This window comes from Aotus nancymaae, unplaced genomic scaffold (assembly GCF_030222135.1).
Source record: "Aotus nancymaae isolate 86718 unplaced genomic scaffold, 86718_ANA_hifiasm-v0.15.2.pri h1tg000079l, whole genome shotgun sequence".
In the NCBI taxonomy this organism is placed as follows: domain Eukaryota; kingdom Metazoa; phylum Chordata; class Mammalia; order Primates; family Aotidae; genus Aotus; species Aotus nancymaae.
This window is the reverse complement of record NW_026988494.1, coordinates 10,261,619-10,282,550: the sequence shown is the minus strand read 5'-3', so window position 1 is coordinate 10,282,550 and position 20,932 is coordinate 10,261,619. Positions and strand designations below refer to the sequence as shown.

Here is a 20,932-nt window from a genome sequence, read left to right as displayed (position 1 = left end):
ACTGGTCTGCACAAGGCTGAAACTTGGGGCTTGGTCTCTATGGGGATGTTCTCTGTGAGTTTCAGCTACTGCTCCTAGTACGCTTCCTGGCAGTGTTTTTCTCTCTCTCTGTACTCTATTTCTCAGCTTTCTTCCTTTCTTCGGTGTCAGTGGAAAGGATTAGATAGACTTTTTTTTTTTTTCAATAAATCCCCTTTAAGCAAAATTGAGTCAGGTGTCTCTTGCTACCAAAAGAGCTGGACAAACTCCGCTAGTTTGAGAACAGTCACTTCCTATCCTTGTGCTAATTGGTTGAACTCTCCAAGAACACTGAGTCTTCTGGGATTCTTGCAATGGCTTTCACTGACACCAGCAGCATTCTGGGTAAGCATCATATACCACTGTTATTAATGAACGAATCAAGAAACACACTAAGTGTACACACACAGAGGGGCATCCTTTGCACACAGAATTGGGGCACAGTTGGCAAGGAGGTTAAATATGTTAGCTTCAGGATGCATTTAGGGAAACTGCAATAAAGAGATTTACCCAGAAAACACATTTCAGAACTATGGTATAATACAAAATATGTTTGGTCTTTATCGCTGGCTCCTGGCACCGAGCATCAAAGACCCTTGGAAATTTCTGAGTGGTTAGAATGTCTTTTGTTAATCATGAATCCTTTCTGCTCATACTAAGTTTATGCTAATGAGGCAAATCAAGGTGGGCCCTTAAATAGTTTTAAGAGAGAGGCTGGCCACACTACAAAGACCAAGCTTATGATTAGAGGGTTGGAACTTTCAGCTCCACCCCTCAACCTCTATGGAGAGGAAGGGAACTGGAGATTGAGTTCAGTCACTAGAGGCTAATTGTTTAGTTTAGTTTTAGTTTTTGTTTGAGACATAGTCTTGCTCTGTCACCCAGACTGGAATGCAATGACACAATCTTGGCTCACTGCAACCTCTCCACCTCCTGGGTTCAAGCAATTCTCCTGCCTCAGCCTCCCGAGTAGCTAGGCTCAGAGGCACACACTACCACACCTGGCTAATTTTTGTATTTTTAGTAGAGATGGGGTTTCACCATGTTGGCCAGGCTGGTCTCAAATTCCTGATCTCAAGTGATCTGTCCACCTTGGCCTCCCAAAATACTGGGATTTACAGGCATGAGCCACCATACCCAGCCAACGGCTCATGATTTAACTGATCATGCTTAAGTCATGACACTTCAATAAAAACTCTTGAGTAACAAGCTTCCAGGAGCTTCTGGGTTGGTGAACGCATGATGTGCTGGGAAAATGGCATGCCCAGAGAGGGAACGGAAGCTCCACACCCCAACCACCAGCCCCATACCTGTCCTACGCATCTCTTCCATTTGGCTGTTCTTGAGTCGTATCCTTTATGTGAAATTTTATGTGAATCATAAAAACAGTGCTTTGCTGAGTTCTGTGAGTCACTCTAGTCTATTACTGAACCTAAAGCAGTCATAGAAACTCCTGAATTTGTAGTCAGCCAGGTAGAAGTTCAGGTAGCCTGGGAACCCTACTGGCACTGGCAGTTTTGTGGGACTGAGCCCTTAATTTGTGGGATCTGACAGTAACTCCAAATAGTATCAGAACTGAACTGTAGGACACTCAGTGAATGTCAGAGAATTGATGTTGAAACCGTAAGAACTTTGGAGGAACTGGCTGTAAGAACTCTTTTTCTGAAAAGTAGCAAGTCTTCTATTGCCTCTGGAGAACTACGTTGTAACCCTTGATGACAGAGTACAGTACTCTGTTTTTCTGCTTTCTTCCCCTTTTTGGTGGTATTCAACAGATTGATTGGAAGTGAAAGGAAATACATTTGTGATGGGGGGAGAACAACATCCTGTGGCATTCCAAGTTCTAAGGCCTGTTAGGCTACTGGGTGTGATCATGAACTCCCATTTCCACATTCACATATGAAGTTGATCAGATTTGTGATTTATTCTGCTGAAATTCCCTAGAGCTGGTCCAGCTCTCTTACTATGTAAAGGCAACATGATGGGATTGGGTATGAAAAAAAAAATACTGTAGTGGGAATGCTGTTTTAGAGAACATTTTATTTAACTTATTTTTGGACTTAACCTGTATGGTAGGCTCCCATTAGAAAACAGTTGTTGGGCCAAATTACGCCCATCAAAATACATCAATTATGTACCCACTTAATCCTATTCTGTTGCACTTTTTCGTAGAATTCAGCTTTACTTTTCTACAGATACATTTGTTCTCTTTTTTGTACTTCTATTCTTACATTTTTGTTTCTATTTATTATGTAATTGGGGTGAAGATTGTAAGGACAGAAAGGGGGTGGTCCCTTTCCTCCCCATCTAAAGGTCATGGCTGACACCCCTGTAACGAAAGACAGATTACCAAGAAAAAAGCACAACCAATTTATTTGATCATAGTTTTATGTGGCACAGGAGGCTTCAGGATAAAGACTCCAGGCCCCAGAATAAACTATCCATGTTTACATTTAGGTTCAAGGAAGCAGGGACAGCCATGTAGAAATGTGATTGGGCCAGGCACATCTATAATCCCAGCACTTGGGGAGGCCAAGGGGAGCAGATGACTTGAAGCCAGGAGTTTGAGACCAGGCTGGCCAACATGGTGAAACCCCATCCCTACTAAAAATACAAAAATTAGCTAGGTGTGCTGGCAGGTGCCTGTAATCCCAGCTACTCAGGAGGCTGAGGCAGGAGAATCACTTGAACCTAGGATGTCGAGGCTGCAGTGAGTGGAGATCGTGCCATTGCACTCCAGCCTGGGTGACAGAGCAAGACTCTGTCTCAAAAATAAATTAAAAAAAAAATACATAATAAATATAAATGTGATTAGATAAAAAGGGTGTGAACTGTTAAAAGAACAACTTCAGCCGAATTAAATTTAACAGAGTTTAACTGAGTAAAGAACGATTCGCAAATCGACAGACTCCTGAGCCAGAGTAGGCTCAGAGACTCCAGCACAGCTCCTTGGTGGAAGATTTATGGACAGAAAAAATAAAGTGACATACAGAAAACAGAAGTGAGACAAAGAAACAGGCAGATTGCTTGTAGCTCGGTATTTGCCTTATTTGGATGCAATTTGAGCATTTGGCCACATTTGATTGGCCAAAACACAGTGATTGGCACAAGAGTAGACTCTAGTCTGTTTACAACTCCATTTAGGTTTTAGTTCATGATGTACAGAGAACTCTTTAGGTCAGACTTAAAATATTTAAGGACAGAGATTTAAGCCAAACTTGATTTAACAGAGCTGATGGTAATAAACTGAACGGGGAAACTAGCCAGGCCTGCCTGTTCAGATTCTTCTTGGCTCTCGGTTGCAGCATTTCTTCTTCCCTGGTGTAGGGCATGACCCCTCTGGAATGAGGGTCTTTATTTATGGCCAGCTGGTACATTGAAAGGTTGGGGAAGGTGAGAGTAATATATTATTTTTTTGTCACTCAGACTCGAGTGCAGTGGTGTGATCTTGGCTCACTGCAACCTCCACCACGCTGGTTCAAGCCATTCTTGTGCCTCAGCCTCTAGAGTAGCTAGGATTACAGGCACCTGCCACCATGCCTGGCTAATGTTTTATATTTTTTGTATAGAAAGGTTTTTGCGATGTTGGGCAGGCTGGTCTCAAACTGGCCTCAAGTGATCCTCCCGCCTCAGCCTCCCAAAGCCCTGGGATTACAGGCATAAGCCATCGTGCCTGACCAAGAGACTAACATTTTTAGGCTTTATAGCTGGCTTTGAGGGAAAGGGGTTCTGGTTTTTATGACCCACCTTGGGGAAGAGGAATTCTAGTTTCTATGGCTTGCCTCAGGGAAGAAAGAGGGGCAAGAGACAGAAAGGCAGGGGAAGATGAGAGAGAAACTTCACCCCTAAGGCCTTTACTTTGAAGTATCACTTTCTGAGCTCCAACATTGTTACTCTGGAGACTAATTCCTACACATCCCTCAGAAGCTCTGGGATCTCATTGGGTGCCTATGTGCTATGGGTTCCTGATGCTAAGAGGAGACATCACAAAGAAGAATTTGGAAATGGAAAGGTTTCTGGGCCTTGGAGCTGTGATCCCCAGCTCCGATGGAAGTGGAAGACACTCTCTGTCTCTGGGGATTGGGATCAGATGGATGGGGCACTCCCTGAAGTCAGAGAACTCGGAATCCAGGAGCACAGCTGTGTCCTGCTCCTACCTCTGTTGCTATTTGACCTGCCTTTTCCCCTACTCTGTTGCAGTAGGGAGTTATATAGCATCATACTAGGGCTTTCCCACATTGGTAAACTATTAATGAGTCACTAAAAACAGAATCAAGTTGATGAGCCATGTATAGTTTGCTTGTTCTTATGGCTAGTCATGTAGGTTGCTTTTAAGTTTTGGTTTTATAAATGCATCTGTAAATAAAATATTTGTCCATAAAGATGCTTCCACATTTAGGGTAAATTCCCACAAATTAATTTCTGAACATCTTTAGGCTTTTGGCCCATTTTTCAAATAAGTTCACAAAGGGCTCTGTTTTCTAAAGGTCTAAAGGTGCATTTTTTGGTTCCTTTGCCAGCATTAATATAGTTTTTAAAAACCTTTACCAATGTAGTAGCTGAAAAATTGTTGTATTGATTTGATAAATGCTTTTTTGATTACTTTTGATAGAATCAAACACTTTTGATTACCCATCAATTTTGACTATCCCATCAATTACATGGAAACAGTTTTACCATGTAATTGTTTGCTATTTTTCTTTTTTTGAGACAAAGTCTTGCTCTGTCACGCAGGCTGGAGTGCAATGGAGAGGTCTTGACTCACTGTCACCTCTGTCTCCTGGGTTCAAGCAATTGTCCTGCTTCAGCCTCCCAAGTACCTGGAACTATAGGCGGCGCCACCATACCCAGCTAATTTTTATATTTTTAATAGAGATGAGGTTTCAACATGTTGGCCAGGCTGGTCTCAAACTCCTGACCTTAAGTGATCTGCCTGCCTCAGCCTCCCAAAGTGCTGGGATTACAGGCCTGAGCCACCACACCTGGCCTCCTCTTTGTTTTTTTTTTTTTTTGTTTTAAGACAGGTCTTGCTCTGTTACCCGGGCTGGAGTATGGTGGTGCAGTCACCGCTCACTGCATCCTTGACCTCCTGGGTTCAAGTGATCCTCCCACCTCAGCCTCCCAAAGTGCTGGGATTGCAGACGTGAGCCACTGTGCCTGGCTCCTATGTATGTGTTAGCCACTTATTTCTTTTTTTCAAGTGCTTTGCCCAAGTCCGGGCTGTGCTGCCTTACACAATTTGTAATTGCAGAATGAGGCCCATCAGTGATTGGCAACAGCTTCAATAATCACCTGGAAGGCCCAGCACGTAGCTCACAGACCCAACCACTTTTGAGGTCCGAGTTTAGACATCACAGTTGTTAACTAGTTTGTGGTTTGCAAAACAAGTGTTAGGCATCTAGTCATTTACTGATTCATCAGATATTTCTTATGGGCCCTGTATGTGCCAGACACTGTTTTAGGCACAGTGAAAATGACAAAAATCCTTCTTTTGATGGACTGTACATTCTAGTGAGGAGAGGAAGAAAGTAAACATCCTTAAGTCTGTTGTCAAATAAATTAAAAGATGTTCACTGCTTTAGGAAAGGAAGCATCAAGGATGGGGGTGGTTTGGAGAAAACTGGAAAGTGAAATCAGCTGCAGAAGTAAAGTGTGGTCAGGGCAGAGCCCAGCGAGGGGGTGAGAGAGCCCTGGGAGCTGCCTGGAGACACTGCGTCTGGCGGAGGCACCAACCATGGGGAAGAACAGTAGGAAACCAGGATGGCCAAAAGGAGGCAAGCAGTCGGAGAAATAGGAGTTGATGTCAGAGAAGTCGAAAGGGTGGATCTTATAGGGCCTTGGGGGCTGTTGCAAGCATCTGGGCTTTGCTAAGGGTAAGATGGAAGGACCAGAAGGTTTTCAGCCACAAGAGTGTTGAGATCTGTCTGGCATTTGAAAAGAGTAGGTCTGGCTGGCTGCTGCATTCAAAACGGACTTCATGGGGTCAAAGGCAGAAGTTAGTTAGAGAAGAGGGCGGAGCAGACAGACTGCTGCATATTACCCAGAGCCCTCACGTGGCTCTGGAGCTGGTGAGTGAAAAGATCCAGGAATCGGTAGAGTTGATGGGATTTCCTGATGGAGTGAATGTGAGCTGAGAGAAAGGGTGGGGCCATGGGCAGTTTCTATTTAGGACCTCATAGGTTGCTCTGTGCCCCATGGTTCCTTATCTAATGTCTGAGCATTTCCAGAGTTAAACCAGAAACACATTTACTCATGGAGCAAGCTCCAGGTATGAAGGCCATGAGAACTAATCCCTCCCATGAGAACTCAGAAGGGGCAATGGTTTTATTCATGTTAATGAGAGGATGAATGAGACTGATGTTGTGATCTTCATATATTCCTCTTTAACATTTTTTTTCTCTACACGTTTAGAGAAACTTCTGTAGTACTGAACTACAGAAATGATCCCTGAAAGTATCATCTTCTGTTTAAATTTACTTAATTGAGTTAGGATAGTTATTTCCTATCTTGGCAACCACGTGTGGATCTTATACAAGATTTATGCCTGATGTCTTTGCTGTTGTTTTTAGAACAACTCAGCAAAATAAAATTCCAGTTCACCATTGGACAACATCGTTTCACATATCTGTCAAATAGGCCAAAAAAATAAAATAAACAGCAGCTTCATAGATAGATAGATAGATCTTTTATCTTTGGCCTTTTTAACAGTCTCATACAAACCAACTACCTATAGTACAGCTAAGTGCATATACAAAAAAGTTACTGGAATGCTCAGAGTAAGATTGTTTAGTTGTTATTTCTGCTTCTTTCTATGAGCTTTCTTTTCTCCTTTGAGGTGATAATGAACTTGATGACACCACAAGTAAAGTCAGAAGTAGGATAGAGGATGAGCAGGAGGCTGGTTTGATCACCTGAGATTATTAAAAATGGCTGACTCCTGACAATATGCGCAAAAATATAAAAGGAAACTAAAAAATACGAATAAATCTCCTTTTTAAATTACTTAAAAAAAAAAAAAAAAGCAGGGCCTTGGAACTTTTGGTTTTTTTTTTCCTCTCCTGTTGCAAACTTGTGTTGTGGTTTTGGGCGGGTGGTGGAGAGCATGTCACCAGCAGGTGGCACTATCTGTGGTGCCTGGGTCTCTCTCTCCATGAGCCTCTCTCTCCAAGGTGACCATGTCTAGTTTCTGAGAATAGGTCATGGCAACCTTTTTTTTTCTTCAACTTTTCTGCTGTCTGGTTATCCTCCTGGTCTTCTGCTTCATGATATCAACACCACCATCTTCTTTATCTTCAGTGCCCTGTTTGCCACCAGGGGCCTTAGCTTCTTCTTTCACCTCCACCCTCTTCCCTGCCTCTACCTTCCTCCTCCTCCTCCTCCTCTTCTTCCTCCCCCCCCCACCTTCTTTCTCTTCTTCATCCTACTCATTGTCAGCCTCATCTCCCCATTTTCTTCACTGGGGTTCCCACTAGCAGGGACATCTCTTCCCCTTTCTCCACCTGCACAACTTCCTTCTTCTTTAAGTGGGTTGGTGGTCATCTCAGAGTTGGTGTCCATGGATGGATGTGTGTGACACACCTCGTCCCCTGATGATCTTATGCATTGGATAACAAGCAAGAGTTTGAGGACTCCATCAATAAAATGGGGACAATGCAAAGATGGCTTCTCAGAGCAGCCAGTGGGCACCACCTGATGACTTTCAAACTCAACAACACTGGCAGTGATTTGATTTCATGTTCACTTGGCTGTGGTGAAGGAGGATGACTAATTATAGGCAGAAAGGAATCAGATGCATGACTTTGTAAAGATGTAGGACATTTTGTTATTCAATAAGTGTTCAGTTATGAATGCCAGTTATTGTTTTTAAAGAAAAGAATTTAACATTTTAAGTATTCCATTTTCTTATCTGAAATTTAAAAAGAAGGAAACAATAAGAGGTCTGGCAGACCCCACTGCAGAGACTAAAATGTGACAACCGGGTGAGTTGAGAGGGAAGCAGTTGGTTGGTTTATCTCTGTGACGGCTTCTATTTTGGGAAAGTTTGGTGATCACATTGCCTCACTGACTGTTCTGATGTTCTCAGTGGCCTCAGCTGAGCTACAGTGGAGTGAGGGGTGAAGGAAACATGAACAGTGAGAGTCATTCCAGCTGCCTGGCAGCATGGCAGATGGGAATAAATACCCGTGAACTGGGAAAAGATTTGATGGCTCCCCATTGCTGCGTAAACCTGGGCAAGCCATTTTACACTTCTAAGCCTTAGTAAAAGGGAAATCATTCTTAGTGCCTTACCTGTTTCTAAAAACCGCGTGAGTCTCCAAAATTGCAAGTGATATGACATAAAATTGTTTTGTGAACACTTAGGAGCTATACAAATATAAGTCCCCATTATTGATTTAGCTACAGGGTACATTATTCATACACATACACTCAAAGACTGAATACATGTTCCTGTATCAGCCTGAAATCTGTATTAAGTTTTCTGGATATAAAGAGTCCATTATTTTATGACTGGAATTCTCCTGCTCTATGCACCTGTTTATTATAAAGTTCATGGTCGGATTTTATCTTTAACCTGAGCATGTGTGTATGTGTGTTTGTGCACATGTGCGTGTATGTGAGTGTGCAATGTCAATAGTAGGAAAGAAAAAAGAAAAGTAACCTAGCCTAGACAACATGGTAAAACCCCATCTCTAAAAAAAATACAAAAATTAGTTGGGCATGGTGGCATCCAACTATTGTCCTAGCTACTTAGAACAGTTAGGTGAGAGGATTGCTTGAGCCCAGGACAATGAGGCTGCAGTGAGCCAAGATCACAGCACTGCTGCACTCTAGCCTGAGTGACAGAGTGAGATCCTGTCTCAAAAAAAAAAAAAAAAAAAGTGACAAGACCTTCCATAACATGGACAAGACCTTACAGATGATGCAGTCCAATTTTCTCAAGTTTTAAAGAAGCTGGGATCCATGGTATTAACTGAATGATTTCAAGATTACACAGCTAGTCTGAGCGGAAATGGGACAGGTCTCCAAGTCAACAAACTCCTGCCTCAGCACGTTTTCTACCTCCTTTTGCTTCTTTCATGTATTCTACAATTTTCCCATACATATGAGCACAGAGAGTTATGCTGCAAATATATATATATATATATATATATGATACAACATTCTTCCCTCAACAGTCTCCTTCCCCCAAGCAAGAAGTTTCCACTAAACCTTGAACAATTTCACTCAAAGTGTTATAGCTAAAAAAGTGGAGGAAGCAGAGAACATATATTTTCGGAGCTATATCTAATCCAGAATTGCTTTTCTCCTTAGCCCTTAATAAACTTCTTTTTAAATTCAAATTTTCTCAGCTATTTCTAAAATAGTATTATATGCAATTGACCTGAGACTGTCTCACATTTAAGAAGCGTTTCTAGAAACCTCACCCAACAACTTCCCTCACACCTCATGTAGCTGTCCTGCCCTTGGGGAAAGTAGGTTGGGTTTCATGGTTTGCTTTTAGTAGGGGCTCTCTTTCTCTCTCTTTTCTTTTTGGCAACAGGGTCTCATTCTGTTACCCAGGCTGTAGTGCAGTGGCAGGATCATAGCTCACTGCAGGCTGGAACCCCTGGGCTCAAGTGATCCTTCTGCCTCCGCCTCCCTAGTAGCTGGAACTACAGGTGTGTGCCACAACGCCTGGCTAGGGGATCTTTTATGAATGCTGAGTGGAGGCTGGATTGGTGGGGGCACATGCCAATTTGCTACAGGGATCTTTCTTCAGCACCAAGCAAAGCAACCTCCTCCCTCGCCTTTAGGCTCCTCATATCCATACTTGCTTCTCTTCCTAGGATGCAGTGTGTCTGAATTTATCATCTTTCTTTATCTGCATACATATTTATTGTCTTTCTCTCTCTTTATTAGAATGTAAGCTTCCTGAGAGCAGAGAGCTGGCTTGTGTTGTTCACCTGCGTACTTGAGTGACTGGAGAGTGTTTGGCACTCTTTCTAAATTTTTAAACTTTATTATTAGTTTTTGAGACAAGGTCTTTCTCTGCCACCCAGGCTGGAGTACAGAAGAGCAGTCACAGCTCACTGCAGCCTTGACTCCACGGGCCCAAGCAGTCCTCTTGCCTCAGTCCTCCCTAGTAGCTGCGACTACAGATGTGCACCATCATGCTTGGCTAATCATTTTTATAGAGATGAGGGTCTCACTGTATTGCCCAGGCTGGTCTTGAACTACTGGGCTCAAGCCATCCTCCTGCGTTGGCCTCCCAAAGTGCTGGGATTACAGGCATGAGCCACCACACCAGCCACTTTTAATATTTATTAAAAAGACAAAAGGATTGTGGGGTTAACAGGTTGAACATCTCGATCCATATTCTCAAATCACTTTGCTAAAATGCCAGAATTCACAATGCCATCAGCAGCGTCTATGAGGATCTTTTCCTCTCTAAAACTGGGTATGATAACTTTTTAAATCCTTGTTAATATAATAGGAAAAATTTTTTAAAAGAATTCTTACATTTTAATTGACATTTCTTTATTGCAATATATTTTAGAAAGATTTTTATTCCAACAGATTTTTAAAAGATGTGATAACATAACATGTAAACTTTAGTGGTCAAGAAAATTCCATTATGTTGATGCCTCCTTGTTAATCTTCGCTGGCAATGCTTGGTGGATTAAAGAGGACTGTACCACCCTCTCTTAGCTATGGGCATCAAACACATATGAAAGTATTTTGAGAAGTATAAACAAGTTATACAGTAAGAATGATTTATTTTGCTCAAGATGAGAGTACAGAAGACAATGATTTCCCTCAAATAGCACTTTTTTTTTTTTTTTTTTTTTTTTTTGGATAAGCTTTTCTTTTTTTTTTTTTTTTTTTTTTTTTTTTATTGCATTTTAGGTTTTGGGGTACATGTGAAAAACATGCAAGGTTGTTGCTTAGGTGCACACGTGGCAGTGTGATTTGCTGCCTTCCTCCCCTTCACCCATATCTGGCATTTCTCCCCATGCTATCCCTCCCCAATTCCCCACCCCCCCCGCTGTCCCCCCCACTCCCCCACAACAGACCCCCATGTATAGTGCTCCCCTCCCTGTGTCCATGTGTTCTCCTTGTTCAACACCCGCCTATGAGTGAGAACATGTGGTGTTTGATTTTGTGTTCTTGTGTCAGTTTGCTGAGAATGATGGTTTCCAGGTTCATCCATGTCCCTACAAAGGACGCGAACTCCTCGTTTTTAATGGCTGCATAATATTCCATGGTGTATATGTGCCACATTTTTCCTGTCCAGTCTATCATCGATGGGCATTTGGGTTGGTTCCAGGTCTTTGCTATTGTAAACTGTGCTGCTATGAACATTCGTGTGCATGTGTCCTTATAGTAGAACGATTTATAATCCTTTGGATATATGCCCAGTAATGGGATTGCTGGGTCAAATGGAATTTCTATTTCTAGGTCCTTGAGGAATCGCCACACTGTTTTCCACAATGGTTGAACTAATTTACACTCCCACCAACAGTGTAAAAGTGTTCCTATTTCTCCACATCCTCTCCAGCATCTGTTGTCTCCAGATTTTTTAATGATTGCCATTCTAACTGGTGTGAGATGGTATCTCAATGTAGTTTTGATTTGCATTTCTCTAATGGCCAGTGATGATGAGCATTTTTTCATATGCTTGTTGGCCTCATGTATGTCTTCTTTTGTAAAGTATCTGTTCATGTCCTTCGCCCACTTTTGAATGGGCTTGTTTGTTTTTTTCTTGTAAATCTTTTTTAGCTCGTTGTAAATTCTGGATATCAGCCCTTTGTCAGATGGGTAGGCTGCAAAAATTTTTTCCCATTCTGTTGGTTGCCGATTCACTCTATTGACTGTTTCTTTTGCTGTGCAGAAGCTGTGGAGTTTGATTAGGTCCCATTTGTCTATTTTGGCTTTTGTTGCCAATGCTTTTGGTGTTTTGGTCATGAAGTCCTTGCCTACGCCTATGTCCTGAATGGTTTTGCCTAGGTTTCCTTCTAGTGTTTTTATGGTGTTAGGTCTTATGTTTAAGTCTTTAATCCATCTGGAGTCAATTTTAGTGTAAGGTGTCAGGAAGGGGTCCAGTTTCTGCTTTCTGCATATGGCTAGCCAGTTTTCCCAACACCACTTATTGAACAGGGAATCCTTTCCCCATTGCTTGTTTTTATCAGGTTTGTCAAAGATCAGGTGGTTGTAGATATGTTGTGTTGCCTCCGACGCCTCTGTTCTGTTCCATTGGTCTATATCTCTGTTTTGGTACCAGTACCATGCTGTTTTGATTACTGTAGCCTTGTAGTAGAGTTTGATGTCTGGTAGTGTGATGCCTCCTGCTTTGTTCTTTTTGCTTAGAATTGACTTGGCTATGCGGGCTCTCTTTTGGTTCCATATGAAGTTTAAGGTGGTTTTTTCCAGTTCTGTGAAGAAGGTCATTGGTAGCTTGATGGGGATAGCATTGAATCTGTATATTACTTTGGGCAGTATGGCCATTTTCACGATATTAATTCTTCCTAACCATGAACATGGAATGTTTCTCCATCTGTTTGTGTCCTCTCTTATTTCGTTGAGCAGTGATTTGTAGTTCTCCTTGAAGAGGTCCTTTACATTCCTTGTTAGTTGTATTCCTAGGTATTTTATTCTCTTTGTAGCAATTGTGAATGGCAGTTCGTTCTTGATTTGGCTCTCTTTAAGTCTGTTATTGGTGTATAGGAACGCTTGTGATTTTTGCACATTGATTTTGTATCCTGAGACTTTGCTGAAGTTGCTTATCAGTTTCAGGAGCTTTTGGGCTGAGATGATAGGGTCTTCTAGATATACAATCATGTCGTCTGCAAATAGAGACAATTTGACTTCCTCCTTTCCTAATTGAATACCCTTTATTTCTTTTTCTTGCCTGATTGCTCTGGCTAGAACTTCCAGTACTATATTGAATAGGAGTGGTGAGAGAGGGCATCCTTGTCTAGTGCCAGATTTCAAAGGGAATGCTTCCAGTTTTTGCCCGTTCAGTATGATATTGGCTGTCGGTTTGTCGTAAATAGCTTTTATTATTTTGAGATACGTTCCATCGATACCTAGTTTATTGAGGGTTTTTAGCATAAAGGGCTGTTGAATTTTGTCGAAGGCCTTCTCTGCATCAATTGAGATAATCATGTGGTTTTTGTCTTTGGTTCTGTTTATGTGGTGAATTACATTTATAGACTTGCGTATATTGAACCAGCCTTGCATCCCCGGGATGAATCCTACTTGATCATGGTGGATAAGCTTTTTGATGTGCTGTTGTAATCGGCTTGCCATTATTTTATTGAAGATTTTTGCATCTATGTTCATCATGGATATTGGTCTGTAGTTTTCTTTTCTTGTTGAGTCTCTGCCAGGTTTTGGTATTAGGATGATGTTGGTCTCATAAAATGATTTGGGAAGGATTCCCTCTTTTTGGATTATTTGGAATAGTTTCAGTATGAATGGTATCAGTTCCTCTTTGTATGTCTGGTAGAATTCTGCTGTGAACCCATCTGGACCTGGGCTTTTTTTGGGTGGTAGGCTCTTAATTGCTGCCTCGACTTCAGACCTTGTTATTGGTCTATTCAGGGTTTCGACTTCTTCCTGGTTTAGGCTTGGCAGGAGGCAGCTGTCCAGGAATTTATCCATTTCCTCCAGGTTTTCTAATTTATGTGCATAGAGTTGTTTGTAATAATCTCTGATGATGGTTTGAATTTCTGTGGAATCTGTGGTGATATCCCCTTTGTCATTTTTTATTGCATCTATTTGATTATTCTCTCTTTTCTTTTTTATTAGTCTGGCTAGTGGTCTGTCTATTTTGTTGATCTTTTCAAAAAACCAGCTCCTGGATTTATTGATTTTTTTGAAGGGTTTTTCGTGTCTCTATCTCCTTCAATTCTGCTTTGATCTTAGTTGTTTCTTGTCTTCTGCTAGGTTTTGAGTTTTTTTGATCTTGCTCCTCTAGCTCTTTCAATTTTGACGATAGGGTGTCAATTTTAGATCTCTCCTTTCTTCTCATGTGGGCACTTATTGCTATATATTTTCCTCTAGAGACTGCTTTAAATGTGTCCCAGAGATTCTGGTATGTGGTGTCTTCATTCTCGTTGGTTTCGAAGAACGTCTTTATTTCTGCCTTCATTTCATTGTTTATCCAGTCAACATTCAGGAGAAAGTTGTTCATTTTCCATGAGGCTGTGCGGTTCTGGGTTGGTTTCTGAATTCTGAGTTCTAACTTGATTGCACTGTGGTCTGAGAGACTGTTTGTTATGGTTTCCGTTCTTTTGCATTTGCTGAGGAGTGATTTACTTCCAATTATGTGGTCAATTTTAGAGTAGGTGTGATGTGGTGCTGAGAAGAATGTATATTCTGTGGATTTGGGGTGGAGAGTTCTGTAAATGTCTATTAGGTTTGCTTGGTCCAGGTCTGAGTTCAAGTCCTGGATATCCTTGTTAATTTTCTGTCTCGTTGATCTGTCTAATATTGACAATGGTGTGTTGAAGTCTCCCACTATTATTGTGTGGGAGTCTAAGTCTCTTTGTAAGTCTTTAAGAACTTGCCTTATGTATCTGGGTGCTCCTGTATTAGGTGCATATATATTTAGGATCGTTAGCTCTTCTTGCTGCATTGATCCTTTTACCATTATGTAATGTCCTTCTTTGTCTCTTTTGATCTTTGTTGCTTTAAAGTCTATTTTATCAGAGATGAGAATTGCAACTCCTGCTTTTTTTTGCTCTCCATTTGCTTGGTAAATCTTCCTCCATCCCTTTATTTTGAGCCTTTGTGTATCCTTGCATGCGAGATGGGTTTCCTGGATACAGCACACTGATGGGTTTTGGCTTTTTATCCAATTTGCCAGTCTGTGTCTTTTGATTGGGGCATTTAGTCCGTTTACATTTAGGGTTAATATTGTTATGTGTGAATTCAATCCTGTCATTTTGGTGCTAGGTGGCTGTTTTGCCCTTTGGTTGATGCAGATTCTTCATTGTGTTGATGCTCTTTACCTTTTCGTGTGTTTTTGGAGTGGCTGGTACTGGTTGTTCTTTTCTATGTGTAGTGCCTCCTTCAGGAGCTCTTGTAGAGCTGGTCTGGTGGTGATGAACTCTCTGAGTTCTTGCTTGTTCACAAAGGATTTTATTTTTCCTTCACTTATGAAGCTTAGTTTGGCTGGATACGAAATTCTGGGTTGAAAGTTCTTTTCCTTAAGGATGTTGAATATCGGCCCCCACTCTCTTCTGGCCTGTAGGGTTTCTGCTGAGAGATCTGCAGTGAGTCTGATGGGCTTCCCTTTGTGGGTAACCCGACCTTTCTCTCTGGCTGCCCTTAGTATTTTCTCCTTCATTTCAACCCTGGTGAATCTGATGATTATGTGTCTTGGGGTTGCTCTTCTAGAGGAGTATCTTTGTGGTGTTCTCTGTATTTCCTGGACTTGAATCTCGGCCTGCCTTGTTAGGTTGGGGAAGTTTTCCTGGATAATATCCTGAAGAGTATTTTCCAGCTTGGATGCATTCTCTTCGTCACATTCAGGTACACCTATCAAACGTAGATTAGGTCTTTTCACATAGTCCCATATTTCTTGTTGACTTTGTTCATTCCTTTTTACCCTGTTTTCTCTAATCTTGCCTTCTCGTTTTATTTCATTGAGTTGATCTTCGACCTCTGATATCCTTTCTTCTGCTTGGTCAATTCGGCTGTTGAAACTTGTGCATGCTTCACGAAGTTCTCGTGTTGTGTTTTTCAGCTCCATCAATTCGCTCATATTCCTCTCTAAGTTGTCCATTCTTGTTAGCATTTCGTCAAGTCTTTTTTCAAGGTTCTTAGTTTCTTTGCATTGGGTTAGAACATGTTCTTTTAGCTCACGGAAGTTTCTTATTATCCACTTTCTGAAAGCTGATTCTGTCATTTCATCACACTCATTCTCCATCCAGTCTTGTTCCCTTGCTGGTGAGGAGTTGTGATCCCTTGTAGGAGGAGAAGTGTTCTGGTTTTGGGTGTTTTCATCCTTTTTGCGCTGGTTTCTTCCCATCTTTGTGGATTTATCCACCTGTTGACTTTGTAGTTGTTGTCTTTCTGATTTTGGTAATTTTAAGTCTGCTGTGGCAGAACTCATAAACCCCCTGCTCTTCCCCCCAGGTGTTCTGTCCCAGGGAGTTACGGTTTTATGATGTTCCCCTGTGCGGTTGCTGTTTTCCCTGCCCACAAGGTGGCAGCCTAGTCACACTCAGGTTGCAGAGGCTTCGCTAAGCTGCTGTGGGCTCCACCCAGCTTCCGTGTGAACTTCTGGGTGTAGTTAGAACTGCTTCCGCTATGTTGGCCCGCCCCTGTAGTGATGGAGTCTCTGTAGTGGCGGATTGCCTTAGTAGATTGCCCTGGGAACAGCAGGGTGCCTATGGAGAACGCCCCTCCTCCACAGAGCTGGACCGTCCCGGTTTCAGTTGTGTTTCAGGTCTTCTTGCTGGGTAAGAGGGGACACCGTCTCATCTGATCTGCCTCCGGAGCCGCTGCGTTGGCTAAAGCCGCGGCTCTGAGATTCGTGGCGCTGGCCTGGCTCCCCGTTTCAGCTCCCCTTGCTGGCTTATAGGGGACTCAGACTCTCTCACTTTGTACAGTGAGCCGTTGCCTCAGGGTGCCGGCCCAGCGGCTGCGCCGTTCAAGCCAGCAGCGCCAGTGGCGCTGGCGACCCGTGTGGCTTCTCTGCGTGTGAATCTCCTGGTCTGTGGGCAGTAAAAATCAGTCTGGAAATACGGCGTCCACTCACCCTCTGTGCTTTCTCTCGGAGCTGCATTCCCGAGTTCCTCCTAAGCGGCCATCTTCAAATAGCACTTTTAAAGTACTCTAATGCTTACTACCTAAGCACAAGATCATTTGTATCTCAGCATTGTGCAATACACACATGAAACAAACCTGCACATGTACCCCCTGAATCTGGAGTAAAAGTTGAAATTCTTAAATAAATAGATAAATAAAATAAAATACTATTTTACAAATGTGAGAGCAGGAAGAATTATAAAGAAGAAAATGATTATACTTTTGAACATATTATTTCCTTCCTGAGTATTTTAACTATTATAAGTCAACAGAGGAATTTGCAGGTTTTAGAAAGTTGCTCCAATCATTCTGAACATTGATTATTTTTGCTTGATTTCAGGAAGACTATTATGGCTGGGCGGGGTGGCTGATGCCTGTAATCCCAGCACTTTGGGAGGCTGAGGCGGGCGGATCACTTAAGGTTAGGAGTTTGAGACCAGCCTGGCCAACATGGTGAAACCCTGTCTCAACTAAAAATACAAAAATTAGCTGAGTGTGGTGGTGCGCACCTGTAATCCCAGCTACTTGGGAGGCTGAAGCAGGAGAATTGCTTGAACCCAAGAGGCAGAGGTTGCTGTGAGCCGAGATCACTCTACTAGGTAGAGTGTCACCCACTCCAACCTGGGTGACAGAGTGAGATGTTGTCTCAAAAGAAACCAAAACAAACAAAAAACCCAAACCAAAAACAAAATGACTATTAAAAAAAAAAAACAATAAAAAAGAAATAACGTGTATAAAAATAAAGTACTCTGAAGAGGCAGGGTGTGGGGGATTGTAGGCTCACACCTATAATCCTAGCCCTTTGAGAGGCTGAGGCCAGAGGATGGCTTGAGCCCAGGAGTTCAAAGCTGCAGTGAGCTATGATCCCACCACGGAACTCCAGCCTGGGAAAAAAAAAAAACAAGACATTGTCTCAAGAAAAAAAAAGGACTCTAAAGATACTTAGTTATGTTTGGGACACATTGGTAGGTTCTGAGCTACTAGTATGGAACAGAAAAGAAGAAATTGATTGACTTGTTTCCCAACTACTTTTTTACCCATGGAACCTTCCTAATGAACTCACACAAGACTCATTACTCATAAGGATCAATTAGCCCACTTCCTTACAAATGTGCACAGAAAGAGAACATTTGGCATCTGATTCAAGTCGCATGTTTGTAGATCAAAGTAAAAATTTTTAAATAATTTTTACCAAGACTCCCTGAACTATGTTTATAACTTGGGGATGAATTCATTTGAAATCTCCTTTTTCCTCAGCATTTGTGCAGCCTGTGTGTGCAGGGCCAGGCAGAGAATTGTGGTTTTGATCTCAGGTGGCAGGGTTGGGAGCTGGAACAGAGCCTATGGCTGCTGTCATGGGCTCTATCTTCTCTCTACCCAGTTCTTTTGGGTGTTTTGGTCTGTTGATTTTCCAGTTTCCCAAAGCAACATATCTTTCTTGGCCTGTTTGGAAAGAGCACTGTTGCTAAGATTATTGAGCTCGAGAGAGGAAGATCTTGTGTTTACAGCTGCCTAATGCAGGGCATCATTCTAAGCAGACAATTGCGTTGTTAAAGACATCTACTAGGTCAGTTTCTCCTAACCACTGTAATAAATCTTATGATAACCAGTTAACTTGACAAGGTCGTTTCTCAAAGCAGCTTCAGTGTCTGATAAATACTTTTCCTTTTCTGGAATTTCTATTCTAGTTATTACATTTAGAAGTAGAATGCACACCCATCACAAAATGCCTAACCTTTAAGCTCCCTTGGTGGAATTCAATATAATTAAAAGCAGCAAGTATTAAGTTTCTAGTAATGCCAGGACTATGTGAGAAATTTGGGGAACATCCAAGAAATATAAGTCTTGTAAATGATGTCCTAATTATGAAAAGAAATAAAAACACCTTTTTCAGTTTTCAGTTCATTCATCTGAGAAATGCTTTCTCCAGATAGGAAGGGATAATTGACTCCTTTAACTTGGTACCCCATTCTGCAGGGAAACAGGAAAAGTTCTCATGCAGCTCACTCTATGGCTGATGCCTTCCTTTAAAGAGTTCAAGCTGTAACACCTTCATCACACCCATAGTTTTTGAGCTCCAGCAGGACAAGGTGATTCAACTTTGGAAATAGAATGACAAAGAGAGACTGAGTGCAGTGGCTCATGCCTGTAATCCCAGCATTTTGGGAGACCAAGGTGGGAGAATTGCTTGAATTCAGGAGTTCAAGATCAGCTTGGGCAATATAGTGAGACCTTGTCTCTACAAAAGACAAACAAAATTAGCCAAGCATGCTGGTGTGTGCCTGTAGTCTGGCTACTCAGGAGGCTGAGGTGGAAGGATCATTTGAAGCTGGGAGGTTGAGACTGCAATGAGTGGACATTGCACCACTGCATTCCAGCCTGGACAACAGAGCAAGACCCTGACTGCATTCCAGTCTGGGTGACAGAGCAAGACTGTGACACACACACACACTCTGACAGAGAGGCAGAATTCTCCTAAGTGGAAATGAAATACAGATTACCATGATTTAGTTTTCCTGTAGTTCTTTCCTTAGCATTTGATAATAGCTTTCCTTCTGGGGGGTCCGTGATCTTTGGTTTTCCCTCGTAGCCCTGTGAGGTTGCTGTGTTGTTTTGTTTTCACACCACATTGACCCTCCTCTCTAGTGGCTTGTAGGTTTTTGTTATTTTTTTAAAAAAGCTTTATTGATACATAATTGCTTTATTGATATATAATTCACATACCATACAATTCACTCATTTGAAGTGTACATTTCAATATTTTAAAGCCTATCCACAGTATAAGTGCAACCATTACCACAGCCAATTTTAGAATAATTTTTTTTTCTGTTTTTTACCGTGGGAGTTTTCCAGTGAAAACCAGAAAACCTGCTAGACAAATTCCAAAAGAACTGTAACACTCAATTTCAGAAAATTTTAGTCACCTCCTGAAGAAATCTGAAGTATCCTTCAGTTGGCACCTCTACCTCCATCCCCTCCGGCCCTCAGCAACCACTACTCTATGTTCATTCTTTAAAAAAAAAAAAAAAATCTTTGAAGCCTTTGTAAATCAGCCCTTTGATTTAAATCTCCATCTCACTCTGCCACTATTTTTGATCAGTTCTTCGCCAGAGCTTCATCTTGACGTGTGCTCTGCCTTTCAGCCAAAGCCACTGCATTAAGAAACAAAGTGACCCCCTCTCCCGACAGAAGCAACCCAGAGAGAGAAGTAGAGGGTCAGGGTTAGCATCGAGTGTGCTCAGGTGAACTGCAAGTCTTGACTTAGCCTCGAGGACCTCCTCAGTTTCACATCCCTTCATTGAGCTCCACCTGTAGGGATTCATCTTTCAGCCTCCTCTGAAGCACAAAATCATTTTGTTGTCTAGCTGCTCACTGTATTTTCTCTCTGTGGTTTTCTTTAATTTACACCCCCCTTCTACTCTGCTGGCCTTCGGAATTTTTTATTTTTATTCACCACACTCATCAGGGAACAAATGCATAATCCTTATCTGGCTTCTGCTGTCAATCAGTTTGAATCTTGGTTGCTTTCTCAGCCATAAACTTTATCACCTGGTCTTATGCCTTTGGCTTTGTCCTTGATTTTGGAAGCACAGTGAATCAACATTATTTATCTTTGCAGAAGGTGGTATCTTAACCATCACATAGTAGCATTAATCTGTCAAATCATCCCAAAGATGCAAGGCCCTATCTGTTACTGAAGTGGAGACTTCTTTATTGAAGGGTATTGTCCACTGTTATTAAAGTATCTCAACTTATGATCCTGAATACTTTCAAGAGGGGTAAGCGTTAGAGAAGGTACAGGTGGGGGTCTCTGAGGGGAGGTTACTGATGGACAGGTTAGCAAATAGGGCATTGTAAAGGAGATCAGTGAAATAAGATTTTTATAAAATAACAAGTAGAATTTTGGTAATTTTTCTTTTGGTTTTCCAGTTCGATTTTGAAACATTCTGTGTTCAAATTTTGTTTTGAAGAGGCGTTATCTCAGGCTTTAAAAGAATGTTGCTGAATCAATGTGCAGGAGGGAGAAAAATAATTTAAAATGTCGCTGAAAATTATATTCTGGCATGAAATAATTCTTCTGGTATGAAATATTTATATTCTTCTGATATTAGAA

At 41.8% G+C, this 20,932-nt stretch overlaps 1 protein-coding gene, 1 non-coding gene and 1 pseudogene across 3 annotated transcripts in view; 1 reads left to right on the top strand and 2 right to left on the bottom strand.

Moving 5' to 3' along the window:
* ERI1 (exoribonuclease 1) overlaps window positions 1-20,932 on the top strand; it is a 135,063-nt gene that overhangs the window by 53,458 nt on the left and 60,673 nt on the right. The gene's annotated exons all lie outside the window — the stretch shown is intronic.
* Window positions 6,363-6,481, bottom strand: LOC135271485 (small nucleolar RNA U3; annotated as a pseudogene).
* Window positions 19,659-19,720, bottom strand: LOC135271513 (U7 small nuclear RNA). The gene has a single exon (XR_010339672.1). It is a non-coding gene; the product is annotated as a U7 small nuclear RNA (small nuclear RNA).